The sequence below is a fragment of the Strigops habroptila genome, chromosome Z (assembly GCF_004027225.2).
Source record: "Strigops habroptila isolate Jane chromosome Z, bStrHab1.2.pri, whole genome shotgun sequence".
Lineage (NCBI taxonomy): Eukaryota > Metazoa > Chordata > Aves > Psittaciformes > Psittacidae > Strigops > Strigops habroptila.
The window spans coordinates 64,807,659-64,822,760 of record NC_044302.2 but is presented as its reverse complement, the minus strand read 5'-3'; positions in this window follow the sequence as shown (position 1 = coordinate 64,822,760).

The following is a 15,102-nucleotide window of genomic DNA, read 5'->3' as shown; positions in this document are numbered from 1 at the left end:
TCCACTGTAAATCTGCAGTTCACTTCTACAAAGGTATTGATAAGACCATGGATTTTCATAGGGTAAGAAGAATATCATTTTAGGATTTTTTCTTCTTCTATCTTTACATATTTTAATAAATGAAGTTTGTGCAAAATAATACTACCTCTTGTACAAAATGCCAATAAGACTGCAAAGAAAATCCCCAGACCTACCACAGTGTTTTTCACATGCATAAATGGGTAATATATTTCACTTTACCACAGATAATGCACAACCATGACTTAATACAGACAGTAAAACACTCACTGTTGTGACTTCCAAAGACTGCTTTATGAAGAAAAAGGTACAATGTGAGATTCTGTGCAAACGCATATTTGATCTCTTACAAGAAAGATACTGGGGGGAAAAAAAAAAAAAAAGATTTTTCGAAGCAACATTTTGTTGTTTACAGAATGAAAAAGTAAAAAGGATGGACAAAACAAAGTCATACCAGTCGGAACCTAAACACTTACAATATCAATCTCTTAAGTGTGCTACCAAAGGATAAACAAAAGACTTGAAAAAAGAAGAAGTGTTTACAAAGATTGGAAGACAGCTAAATAAATGTCTCTGTTCTCAAGACAGTCTCATATTCTAAGAAGAAACTGTGAGCAAGATTTGCCCACTACAAGATTTGCCCACTGCAAGATGCCTTCCACAGTAACCTCTGACAGCCAGACTCAAAGGCAGGGACATTTGCAATGAAATAGGGGTTTAGGCTAGGTCCTTTGTAATGCCAGTCCAATGAGGGCAGGGAGGCGGTGAGATGGTATTAAAACAATGCAAGTACACACCTATGAGGCTGTGGAAGCAGGCTATCATTTCACAAGACTTTTTCTGTGTGTATCTTTGATGAGAAGGTGGTGTCTTCCAGGGAATTAATTGAGCTTCCTCTGAGTACATTGCCACGCCCTGTAGAGAAGTCAGTGATACCTTCTGAAAATGTTGGCTTAAGGTTGCCTTTATGTTTTCGCTTTTCAGAATTTTTTTTAACTCCTTTCAAGTCTCCTTTTGTGATTAGTAATTTGTTATCAGTATCAAAGCTAAAGCTTTCCCATGAAGTTATTATGCTACTGCAGTAACAATAGTATGAAATTTGAGAAGGTAAGCCTGTGCAGAATTCAGCAAGAGCTAAAACATTGGTGAGTTATCAGTCCTGGTTTGGTCACAAATTTAAAACACAGCACCCTATGGGATACTCTGAAGAAAATTAAGCCCATTCCAGTCAGACCCAGTACAATGGCGGAAAAAAAAAGAGACGTGTAGGCGTCTCATAAAAATTACCAGTGTGGCAACACAAACCTCAAAATAATTATGAGAGATGAAAAATAATTAAAAAATAAATCCAAGAAACATTCCAGGAAAATCTGTCTATGTAGGCTGAAACAAAGTCCTGCGAAGTTTGGTCTGCTTCCTCCTTCCTCTTGCCTTCTTTGGAGGTTAGAGATCTTTCACTTTTGATTTAATTGTTCAGAACATAACACCATGATAAAAGTTTTTTATGGAAATTTCTCACAGCAACACAATCAATCATATTTCCAACTCATTCACCGTCTTCAGCCCCTGAGCCTCAAAGACTTCTTTTCTATGGAGCTTACTTGTTAATTTAGCACTGATCAAAGGCTAAAATATTTATCATGCTTATTAGTGAATAAACCTAGCAGCAGGTACCCCAAGTGAGGAAGCAAATCCTCATTTCCTGCAAGAATGAATTGGAAATTATCCAAAGTGCTTGCAAACATTTTTCAGGAGTGACGAATTGTCAAAAAGGAAGCAGCTGCTACATGTGGCAGCTCTAGGGTTAGGGGCAATGAAAAAAAAAACCGAAAAAAACCCTGTCTTGGAAAGGTATCTTCAGACTACCCCACAGGGATACTCTACAGTTCTATTTACTGTAATTGCCTCTGAAATCCTGTATCAGCTGACCTTAGAACCAAGTTACAAAGTAGCTGTATAAACTATCATGGTTATTAATGTGCAGATAAATGGGAAATTCTTCACATTTGCTCTTCTAGAGCCCCCTTTTTCTTTTTTTTTTTTTTTAAATTCTTAAATATGCATGTTGGAAAGGCCTCTCTGATACATCATCTGTACAAATATACTCCAATTTGACCTCAGGAGAAGTGGTAAACCCTGGTGCAGAGGGAAACAAGGACTGCATTGTGCTCAAGTTCACCACTAAAGGCTCAGACCCATTTGCAAGTAGTGTAAACTGGCCACAGAATTTTCTTGGGCAACTGGGAACTTGATAAACGTACTTCGGTAAACCTCAAAAGTAAGTAGGGACTTGCCCTATCTAAGGCAATCCCACAAGCACTTTTTAATTTGTCTCACTTGATACTTACCCAAACATGTCTTATTAATTTTTCTTTTCTCCTTTACTTGTTTATTATCATTTCACTTGGGGACACAGCCTGATCTTGCTTCATCTCCCACTCAGACCCAAGCCTATCTTGGTGTATGTATATCACCTTTGGCTCTAACTCTAACTCACTGAAATTTGTGGCCTTCTAAATACTTCAGTGTTTCCTTCCTCTGCATTTTTCCTTGACTTCCATGCTGTGACTTAGCTAGCTACATATTCATCCTGATATGCTGCTCAGAAGTGAAAGAATGTGGAATGATTACATTTATCTGTAAAGTTCACCACTGCTGCTTTTTAGTGAAACTATGTTACTGCATGTATACTTTGTCAGCTGCTGTATCTGCCACACACATGGATTGTTTAACAGAAGTGCAGACTATCCCAAAATCTTTACAGAACAAGGTAAATATATGTACATATCTATGTATAGCATAAGAAATTAAAGCTACTGTACAGAGGAACCAGTGGGTGTCCTGGTTTCATATAATTGTTCTTGGTAAAGTGTTTTTATGTATTTACATTTCTTTTGTGTGTATTTATTTAGTGTATTTGATAATAAGTGTGTAACAAATCATGAAACTAAGTGAGAAACTCAGTACAGCTGAGTTGGCTGGCACACACAGGTGGCTTTAAACCATTCTTACTAGTAGATTACTTTATAAGACTTTTTTAAATTATGTTTTTGTTAGAATTATTTGCAACATAAGCCCAGCAGTATTCAGTGCACCAGCTCACTCATGCCAGGTGCATCAGTCTCTCAATCCCCAGTGAGAGTTTGCTCTGGAGAAGTTTTCATCTTAGAACTGACAGATATGAAAGATCCCTGTTGCTGTCCACGTTGGCCAGTATCCCCAGTGGCAGAAACTTATGCTGCTTGAACATACTTTTCTGTGTTAAATCAAGCTTATTAGTGAGAATATAGTTATTATTTTCTCTGACTACTATTAGAAACCCATGGAAATTAGATTATGCATATCCCTCCCTCAGTAGAGTAGTAACCAACCATAACCAAGTTTTCTCATATTTGTGGTTATTTTACTTTTAATATTCAGTGTCTATTTTCATGCCAAAATGCAGAAGAGAAAGGGAAAACAGTACTTTCAGGTTTTGTAAGTCCTGAATGTCCTACGTAGTTCTGAGCAGCACGTATGTCCAGGAATAGAGTAGGTGAGTGCAAAAGCTATGATATATTAGTTTAAGAGTAAAATTTTGATGGCAAATTCCTCAAATGTCTCTACATTTCAAAAGTTCATGAACTTAGCTGTGGAATTTCAGATGTTATAAGAAGAGTTGTAATTATACAGACAAACATGACAGCTCAAAAAAAACCCACCCCACCAACAAACCTGTAAAGACTGATTTAAAACACAAAGAAATTCCTTGTATTTATACAGCGAATCCTCACAATTTTATGTCTTTCCTATGAAGTTATAATTTGAGAACATTGCACTTTGTCTTCCATTTCATATTCTCTCAAAGGGAAAACAAGAAGTTACGTGGAACAAAATCAAGTCTCCTACTTCCTCTGATGTCATGAGAACTCCCTGGTAACAATCCTCAAACAAATATATATAATCTGGTTGCAAACATGAGAGGTAAGAACCATTTACTTAAAAAAAAAACAAACAACCCAATCCCAAACTTGAGAAATCATGTTTAGTATTCCATCTTCACCTTGTATTTTCATTGTCAGTTGCATTGATACAAATTACAAGGTTAGACATTTGAAACTAACAATAAGAAGAATTAATTTCTGAAAAATAGTAGTCTAAATATGAACTCCACAAAATTCTGCATTTTGAATTTATTGAAACTGACATAACATTAACTTCCTTTTGTCGTGGTTTAAGCCCAGCCGGTAACTCGGAACCACGCGGTCGCTTGCTCACTCCCCACCTTCCTCCTCCTCCCACTCCCCCCGCTCCCAGAGGGATGGGGAGGAGAATCGGAAGAATGTAACTCCCACGGATTGAGAAAAGACCAGTCCAGTAACTAAGGTATAATACAAAACCACTACTACTGCCACTAATAATGATAAGGGAAATAACAAAGGGAGAGAACACAATTGCTCACCACCTGTCGACCTATACCCAGCCTGACTCGAGCAGTGATCTGGGCCTTCCGGGCAACTCCCCCCCCCAGTTTATATACTGGGCATGACGTGCTATGGTATGGAATACCCCTTTGGCCAGTTTGGGTCAGGTGTCCTGTCTCTGCTTCCTCCTGGCTTCCCCTCCTCCCTGGCAGAGCATGAGATTGAGAAAGTCCTTGGTCGGAATAAACATTACTTAGCAACAACTAAAACCATCGGTGTTACCAGCGTTGTTCCCAGGCTGGAAGTCAAAAACACAGCACTGCACCAGCTACTAAGAAGGAGAAAAATGACTGCTGTAGCTGAACCCAGGACACTTCTTTTCCTTAAAAAATCAGATTAATTTTGCCACAAACTAAGGCAGAAATCCTGTTTGTTCTTGAGAAGGAATATGAAATTTTGGAGATGACCAGTACCTAGGTAAGATCAGAACAAGTTCAAATGATTCCTACTTTTACTGAGTATTTTTGGAGTACAAAGAGAGGCAGAGCAAAGGTACTTCAGTGCTGTAAGCCAAGTACTTCATATACTGCTTCGAAGTTTAGAAAACAAATACATAATATTTCTGATATTGTTATTTAAAATGCATATTGAAATATTATTGTTATTATGGTCTGCTAATCAGATAAATAAAAAGATGTGCAAATATGTATTTTGACAATTTAACAGGACAAAACCCACAAACTTGACAGTAAGCACTATTCAATTGCAAAATAATCTCCCTTGGGAAATGGTGGAAAAAATCTCCATCTCTAGGAATCTTCACAGTTCTACTACACAAAGCACTGGAAAATATGCTGTAGAGAACAATTTTGTACTGACAGCGGCCTGGACTAATGTGCCATTCGCTTTCTAAGTAGTAGACTTCTATAGTATCTTCCAAAAATGTGTTTCAGTTACTCAATCTTAAATTCTCCTTTGAATCTCCCATAATCTACCATAGACTTTGTTTACAGCATACATTTTAATAATCAAGAATATGGACCCTGAAAACAAGGAGTTATATAGAAACCTGAATAATAAATAACAGAGGCAATGTTAAACTATTACACTGTCAAATCTACTAAGCTTTGTTCACGCCTATCAAAAATGGCTGCATGTGTATTTTAACATGGTATGAGTCATTCATATAGTGTTCCCTGTCTTTCAACAAGTACCATGGGCTATAAGTTAAGAACAATGTGATTTTATACAAGCTATTCCTGGCTTTTGAATTCCTTTTGTAAGTATAATAAGAGAAGTAAGAAAATGCCTTAAAAAATCAGCATCAATTTCCCCCCACCATCGCCCAAAAGAGGTAAATGTTATTATTCCACAGAGATCAAATATACACTTAATAAAATGTATGGGAAAAATTCTCAGGTTTTTCTCCAAATTTTTATGCAGATACTATTGCTTTTCCCAAACTCAGCTTTTTAAGTAGTTTTTAAACGATAGTATTTTGTATCTTTACTTCATTCCCGTGTGTGATTAAAACGGCAGGGTGCAGGACAGGATGCCACCAGTACGCACCTAAACGCAGTCCACCTGGGGAAGTGTTGAAGGCAGTCATTTTGCATCTCAAATACCTGTAGGTTTCTCTCTTAATTAATCCTTAATTTCCTTTATGGACTAATAAGATGGGCTGTGCCATTGCTTTCATCACCCAGTCTCTTTCTTCTTTTCACTTTGTCCTCTCATTTTTTAATATTTCCGAGTACCCACTTTATTTTCGACTACTGCAGCCCATCGCAGTGGAGAATCAATATCTGAGCCCACTCAGAGCTAGGTACAGATTCCCCCAAAACCAGTGACTCCTTCCACTCGTGTCAGCTGCAGCTATATCAGGCTTTGAGGAGGAGTGAACTTTTGTTGTTACTTACTATTTCATCTATTATTAAGGAAATTATTTTATGGTGAGCACTTACTTTCCAATGACAAGTAAAAGAATAATCTTAGTATTGGTGACACTGTTTTCTAAAAGACATCTGTTGTTCAGCTTGGGTCAGACACAGATATGAAAATGGTTTTTCAACCTTACTCATTGCAGTGACTGATTACAATTAATTGGAGCTTACTAAGGACAAATTCTGCAGTAGCAGATGGCTTGTTCAGTATAACAATTTGTCTTGAGAAGACTCAGCTAATCAGTGTTCTTTTGGTGGAAGAGGGCTAGTGATGAAGAAATAATTAGTGCTCTGTAGACCAATGTTTTAAGGCACTGAGACCATGGTGTATTGATCTTTGAGATGTGTCTTCGTATATTCCTCATCTGCTAATGACAGGGCAAAATAGAAGAAGGTGAGTTTAAATTCCACTGAACTCTGATACTGAACCTGGTAAGGGCTAGGGGGGTTTCGTGCATCAATAAACATACATACGAAGCAGGAAAGCTTAGTTTTTTTATGAACTGGATTATATCAATAAAAATAGCCTACAAGCCATTGTTGGCCACAGTCAAGTAGTGGGATAGTTGACAGATTGAGTAACTTTGGTAAAACAGGCAAACCTTATTTCCTAAAACACCAATTGTGTGACTCATGTAACCACTACATTGCCACTGGTCAAGGGCTTTCACATCCAATATCTTTTGGTTGTCCCACAGACTGAGATAACATTACCATTCTTTGCTGCAAGAATACGTCAGGCCAACAATAGAGAATCTCAGCTGAATTTTCTTCCAGATTAGTTAGGGTTCACTTAGCTGTATTTTTTCCCTCTCTTCTTAATAGCAACAGCTAATATCAGAAAAAACACTTGTGCAAGCATCTTATGGAAGATGGCTGTTCTACATCTGACATCATAATTCAGAACACTTTTGCATCATTACAGATTTTTTTTTTAAGGATGAGCAAACAAGCAGAAGCCACTGAGACTTTTTGTTATGTAGGTAAGATAAATGAAAACAGATATAGAAGGTGGAGTGTGTTTTGTCTATATGCATCTGAATAGTAACCATTGCTTATTCTCACAGGATAACTGAAAAATAGGTAGGAGACCTAATTAATTTGATTTATGGGTTTGATTTACTTAAGTGTATCTACTTAGAAGAATTACAAAACACAACACACTGAGTTGTAGAGTTTAGCTGGAAGTCCTAGTATGGGGTCATGCAGAGATTTCAGCGGTCCTCATAAAAATGAGCTAGATGGAAGAACATAAGTGTTCTTACAGGACATCCATTTTAAGAAAAGTCAGTAGATAAGTGCCTAGGCCTAGTTTTTGGAAAAGGGTAAGGTTGCCAAGCTAAGGGTAGTATTGCAAGTTGATTAGCAAGTTTGTAAAAAAGACATTTCCTGTCACAGGAGACATTGCAAGTCAAATTTTGATTATGCTTATTAAAGGCTAGATTTGTATTACAAATCTATTGAGGGAGATCCAACAATTTGGTAGATGAGCAATGAAGTCTTTGTATCTGCACTGATACCTGAAACAAAAATATAACTTCCACAATAATATTTCAATATTATTTTTCTCATTAGAAATTTAAATTTCTTCTCATTAGGTTTGATTTATCACTCTCTGAAATCAATAGAAGCTTCTCTTTTGACATAAAAGGACAGGTTTTGTGTGGTCTCTTTTATTGTAGCTGTGCCAGAAGTCCCACTACTCTCACTCCTCAGATTCAAGAGCTCAGTGCCGCACATTAGTATACTACCTAAAAACTACATCAGGGTTTTCTGTTACAGGCACAATGGTAAATTTACTTTTGAATATTCCTGTGTCTTTTTAACTCAGATTCCATGACACCTAGAAGATCTATCTTCTCGCTCTGGATTTTCCCCTCTTATGATGAATTTATGCCATTCCTGTTTGCATCCTTCACACGAAATGCTTTCTTATGTAGAGGAGTGAATTATCCATGGTAAAATTTGAATAGGTTGAAATTCAGAGTCAGTGAATTTTAGAGATCAAAAATACACGATTACTAGTGAAAAACCCCATAACATTAAAAAAAGAATCTGTACTTGAAATAGCTGAAACTCAGTTTGTGTAAGCTCTATGCCAATGCTGAGGGGCTCTTAAAAACTGTTAAGTAAAACAAAATTATAATTGAAGAACAGCTTGAGGCAAAGAATTAATGAAAAAACTAGCCTGTTGTGAAACCGATCAGATTAGGAACTATAAAAAGCGTATTATATTTAGAAGTGTTGAAAATGGTTTGAGTTTTTAGATTTCAGGAGTGAAAAGAAAGATGTACTCAATAGAGTGCATCTGTTTGTTACCAGTTAACTTAAAATAGTCAACACATTGCTGACCTTGAAAAATGTCCAAGGAAAAAAAAAAACAAAACAAAACAGAATAAAACAAAACAACAATCAGAAAAACCAGACAAAAAAACAAACCAAAACCAAACCAAAACCAAACCAAAATCAAAACTCCCACCTATATAGTGGAAAGGTAAGTGAAAGCTATGACCTCAAAACATTTAAATGAAAGTTATTCTGTTGGCTGATATAGTTTTTAGTGTCCTAGAGCCTTTTTCTCCCTGGATGGTTTCAGAAAAGGTAAAGTTACTATTACTCAGAGATAATACATTCTAAGCAAAATAACCCTTAAACAAGGACTTTCAAAACAAGTTAAAACTGACAACACTTAATGCTTGAATTAGGTTTTTTATTTAATGATGTAACTATTATTATCTGTGTATTCAGTCAGCAAGGAAGAGGTGTCCATTTCATGTTTCTTTCTTCAGGCAGAAGAAAGGGAGAGGCATCTGGACCAGCTCCTCTGATTTGGTGTTCAGGTAGAACAAGGTCAGTGAGTGGTTAGTGACATGCAACATTCAGCAAATGCCAGAAACAATTAGAGGGAGAGGACACAAACACATAGGAAGAAGGAGAGGGAATTGACAGTGCATATCTGTGGCCGTCAGCTCTAGAAAAAAACATGCACACCTTCATTCAATTAAAATGTTGGAAGAGAAATCTGAATGCAAGGCTGCTGTCTTTATGGATATATGCTGGAATTAGCAAAAGCCTCAACTAGGAAAAAAAAAATCCTGTCAGTAGCATTCAGCTGCCTAGGACATGGTGAACAGAATACAGATTTAAACTTTTATGCAGAAAAAGAGGGAAGGTGATCAATGTGTACTCCAACAGCAACAATCATTGTGCACACATTGCAGATGAACACTGATGAGTGGATACTGAGCCAGTGTTAAGTTGACATGTGGTTATAAGCAGGGAAGTCACTTACTCATATGAATGAAAGTCTATCCTACTGTCCAGCAATATACACACACAACACCAAGTTATTCATACCTGTATGAATATAGCCAAACATGCCTACACAGATGAGGCATGTACCTAGAGGGATGAGACCTGAGGATTCATTACGATCCCATGTACTTGGGTGCACAAAGCAAGACAACATTTAAATATGGTGAAACACATCAATTGTGTTTATATTGCTTACCTTGAACACTTGAAGTATCGCTATATTCAAGTCAAAAAATGTAAAGTGAACAAATTTTATCTAAAGTTCTTGGAAGGCAACTAGGACAGAGTAAGCTGTGTTTTCTTTTTATATGTTTTAGTCTGAAGTAAGACCCTAGCATGCGCTACAACATTAAAGAGTCTTTGGCAGGTTTACACCCCTTTTGAAAAAATGCTGACAGCTAGATATCACAAAGTTGTTGTTTTCATATGCAAATCTGAGCTTTTGTGCATGGTTCCCACCATCAATTCAGAAAATAAATTGCAGACATTTTTTAATTAAAATGTTTTAACAATGAAACCTGAGAAAAGCAATCCTGAAGTCTCCTTGATGTGATAGAAGATAAAATACAGTGACAATTTTGATAATATATGTGAAAGGTGCCATGGATTTTTTTCTTTTCCAATAATTGAGTTTAATGTCAAATCACAGATCAGTTCATTATCAGTCAGGGCTAGAGGCAACGTCACCCACTTGAATGTATTTTGAACAGAGGCGTAAATCTGAGATTGGCTGAATGGTCATGTTTCTCAGATAGTCTCGGGCAGTAAATCAGACACTTCACTTAGAAACAGATTTATTTGAATGGTGTAACAAGCAGACATTGATAAATAAACTTTTCTTTGTCAGGAGGAATAATTGCTGGCAACATGAGTTTTAGCATGAGCTTGATCACTGAACTAATTTATTTAATCAAGGAAAGTTACTGAGACAGAACTACTGAATTTTGAACATATGAGCTTTGGAAAATGTAACTGGGTGATGCATAAAACTTGAAGTATGTGAATGAAATGAGAAGCAGACCTAAAAAGAATCTTGACATGGGATAGTGTCATATGAATTTTTTGTGTTAGCTTTATGTATCCAAAATCTTATTAGGTTCTGATCCACTAATGCCATTTTTCACCAGCCAAAGAGCTGATAGGTCAATAAATTCTGGGAAAGGGGACGCAGCCTGACAAGAAATTGTTGTCTTGCACACCTATACAAAGAGTATGTATGGGCAGGGTTGGTAGTGTAAATGTTTAGTTATAGCTCCTTCTAGCAAAATGTAAGATATAAAGCTAACTCAAGGGATTTTACTGCCTGTGACAAATTGAGACTATATAACCTTCCTAGTCTGCAGTTACTCAGCATTTTGGTACCTCTACTGTTTTCAAATTCTTCCTAGCTTATGACAAGAACTCACAGTAAAACAGGATGCTTTTACCATGTGAACAATAACCAAAAATGTCTTCCTCTGCTCTCTGTGAATTTATAAAAACAAATTAATTACACAAAGCAGTACAGGTAAGCAACAGGTCTAAGTGAGGTGTCATTCATTCCAACATGTGAGCATTTTTTTGAGATAATCAAGACAAGAAAAATAAATAGTTGAAGTGGTGAGAGAATCAAACACACAAGAAGTACCAAAAAAAGTCTTAAAATGTGATCCCTGTAAAACAAGTGATATGTCTGTTGCCCTTTGGTTATGCACTCCATGGTGAATAAAAGAGGCAAAACAGAAAGAGAAAGAATACGAGGAGTCACTTTTGTACAGCTATGGACTTTATACGGGACTTGAACACAGCCACCACCAGGGTCCTGTCTGAAAAGGACGGTTGTCTTCGTAGAATTATAGAATGGTTTGGGTTAGAAGGGACCTTAAAAATCATCTCGTTCCAACCCCCCTGTCATAGGCAGGGACACCTTCCACTAGACCAGGTTGCTCAAAGCCCCATCCAGCCTGGCCTTGAACACTGCCAGGAGTGGGTCATATTTTCACTCATATTTGCTGTGTTTCTCAAAGCTGATGATAGCAGTTGTTCTCTATGGCAGATTCAGCTGAGGAGTAGAGTAGTGACATTCACTCCACCATCTTTGCTGTATCAATACAAACCCTACCAGAGGACAGTAGTGTTAACCCACAGGGCCAGAACAAGTCACTAGATGTCACCTACACTTGCTTTAGTGCATGAGCTAAACTTCTGCTCTCCTTCTCACTCCTCACCAAAAGTTTTTTTACTATCTGTTGTAAGATGGAGGAGTTGAGAGTCATTAACCTTTTAAACTTCTAGGTTTTTTTATCAGTCTGTTTAGTTGCTCATAGTTTGTATGCAATGGCTTGTGTTAGAGAAATTAACAGCAAACTGATGACAGTATCCAGAATTCTTTGTGAAAGGAGATGTATAATAAATTTCAGCCCCATGATGAAAAATTGCATCAAAATTCAAGCAGGAGGGGAGCGTAGAGTGAGGTGATCAAAGCTGTTGCATGTGAGATCACGGCTTAATTCGTTGGTACAATTACAATACATACCTGATTCAAAATAAAGAGCGTAGTGAAAACTCTTGTCATATAATCACCAAGAGAGCTAGACATTAGAGAAATAAAAGTTAAGCAATTAAAAACCTGTTTGCTGCCTTAGGCATGTTTCAGTTTATTGTTCATAAGCTCCATTGCACTGTCTGTTCCACTTAATGGTTCATTTGGCTGAATTTGAGACCAAAAAAGAAAGAAACAAATATACTATGCAAATGAGAAAATTGTTGTTTTTTCTCAGTGCATGCTGGCTGCAGGTCAGAAGCCCTAAGGTGACAGCTACCAATGTACTCTCTTATTTAGTATACAGGGACTTATAGATTCAGGGAAACATTTTATACCTAGGATTCTGCTCATATTTGCTTTAGAATACAGTTGTAAAATCTCAAAGGCAAATGAAGAGTACAGCAGGCATTATTAGCAGTTATATTTTAGGTCTGGGCCTTTTCATAGAATCATAGAATGGTTTGGGTTGGAAAGGACCTTAAGATCATCTATTTCCAACCTGCCTGCCATGGGCAGGGACACCTTGCACTAGACCATGTCACCCAAAACTCCATCCAACCTGGTCTTGAACACTGCCAGGGATAGAGCATTCATAACTTCCTTGGGCAACTCATTCTAGTGCCTCACCACCCTCACAGTAAAGAACTTCCTCCTTATATCTAACCTAAACTTCCCCTGTTTAAGCTTGAAGCCATTACCCCTTGTCCTATCACTGCAATCCTAATGAAGAGTCTCTCCCCAGCATCCATGTAGGCCCAAACCTTTCCCGCAGAGGTTTTAACAAAGATAGATACTTTTTATTTTTAGTAATGAGAAAGCAACAAAGCTCTATGTATTTAACTTCTGTCCTCTTTACAAAAGAGCTACTCTACGGGATCAGATGAAATATCCCTCTGGCACAACATCTTTCCACTGATAATGCCCGATGGTAGTCACTTAATAGACACTTAGGAAAGAAACAAGCTCATGTCTAGATAATCTTTGCCCTGATTTACCCCACCTTTAGTTCATCAGCAGTTTATATACCGGCCTCTGGATCATTAAGTTTACATTACTTTGGTGGAGTTATACTCAGTAAAGTCATCCAGCTTTGTTCATCTCCCACCACAAATGTGTTTTGCTTTCAACATTTCCAATAATCTGGGTAAAAGAGGAAATGAGTTTACACTCTATATGTAAAGCTTATAAATAATATAATAAAGTTTCCAGTCAGTAAAAGTCTACCACCGAATCAATTGAAAATCAGATCAAAGGTGGGCTCCCAAACATTTGGATATTCAAGAAGATTCAGTTATTTACTTTTGTTTAGAAATACGTTTTCCACCTTTACTGTGCCTCTGACCACCTCATAGGTCCCTTAAGGGTCAACTTATTGCAGCAGGATCTGAATCAGCCAGAATTTCTAGCCTGAGTAAACACAATAATTATAAATTTTAAGCCTAAATTCATTCTCATGAGACACATGATTTTAGTTGCAGGTCAAAAAAACTGAAACTGAAATTTTAGCAGTTTTCCACAAGAATCAACTGAAATTATATTTTCCTTTTCATTACTCTGCTTTATTATTCCTTTCCTCTGCTGAATGAATGACAATAACATTTAGTTCAATTGTTCTCATAGAAAAGGTTATTTATTGTTTCATTTGAAAACATAGAAGTTATTAGTGGAATAAATGATTCTGTAAGGCTTTTTATTGTTTTTGTTTTGATGTAATTAATGTAGTTCCTGTGCAGTCTAATGAAATAAATGTATAATTTTGATGCACAAAAATTGTTATGGGATTATTCAGACATCTGCATACCTATACCAGTGTAATAAACCAGTAAAACAAAACTGCTGTCATACTGTACCAATACATCATGTTTCTGCAACATCATTAACTCTGTTGCAGAGTTCCTTTTATCTGAAAAATGATTTACAGATGCCTGAGGAGACAAGTTCCTTTTCCAAGCACTTGCAAAGAGAAGATTAGAATGGATACGAAAGAGGATGTTGTAAGGGAAATTCATGGTGGAAAAAAAAAAATTAGTCTCAGACAGAAATAGTTTGATTGGAAATGCTATTAGGAACAGCATTTTCCTCACTAAAGACACATGCCGTTTCACTCCTATCTATTACCTATGGAGACAGTGGAATCAAATCCCACATTCCTCAATCACACACCCTGCTCTTTCTCAGCCAGTTTTCACTTTCAGAGGGATAGCCACAATGTTATAACCCCCAAAAAAGCAAACCAAATGAGATGCTTTTTCTTTCATCATTTCTGACGTTGTATGGAGTATGTCTCTGATGAGTAGTTGGTGATCAGGATGAAGAAGCTTTCTTAAAAACAAGTTGCTGCGTGTTGCAAAGTCCTATTTAAAGTCTTGCAGCCCTGGGGATGCTGATCTTATTCATTTCATATGGTGGACCTTCCAAAATTATGTCCTGAACATGTTTAGTCTAACACCTGAAGCATGATGATTTTATTTCCTTGAAAGTTAAGAAAATGTCATGCTGACATATGTAAAAGACACACATAGGTGGAAATTTTATAATACAGGATGGGTAGTTAGGCTGGACATAAATTATCTCAATGGGTCAGAGAGACTTCTTGTGTGTAGAAGGTTTGGCATCATAAGCATTCAAATAAGAGGCTATAGTTTGATAGCAGCTGAACAAAACGGTCCTCCTCTTTGTTCCTCAGGCCCATAGCTCTGCCCCCCACCCATACAGCTTACAGTGAGCTAATACATTTCTCTAGGCGCAAGAATTTCTCTTACAGGGATAGTTTTTTTTTTGGTCCACATGGTCAGGTTAGAATCTATACCAGGAGAAAGAAGGGAAAGGAACTACAACTGACAACATTTAAGTTGCCTTAATCTGTCACAGAACTAGGGAAGACATGTTGTTATAATCT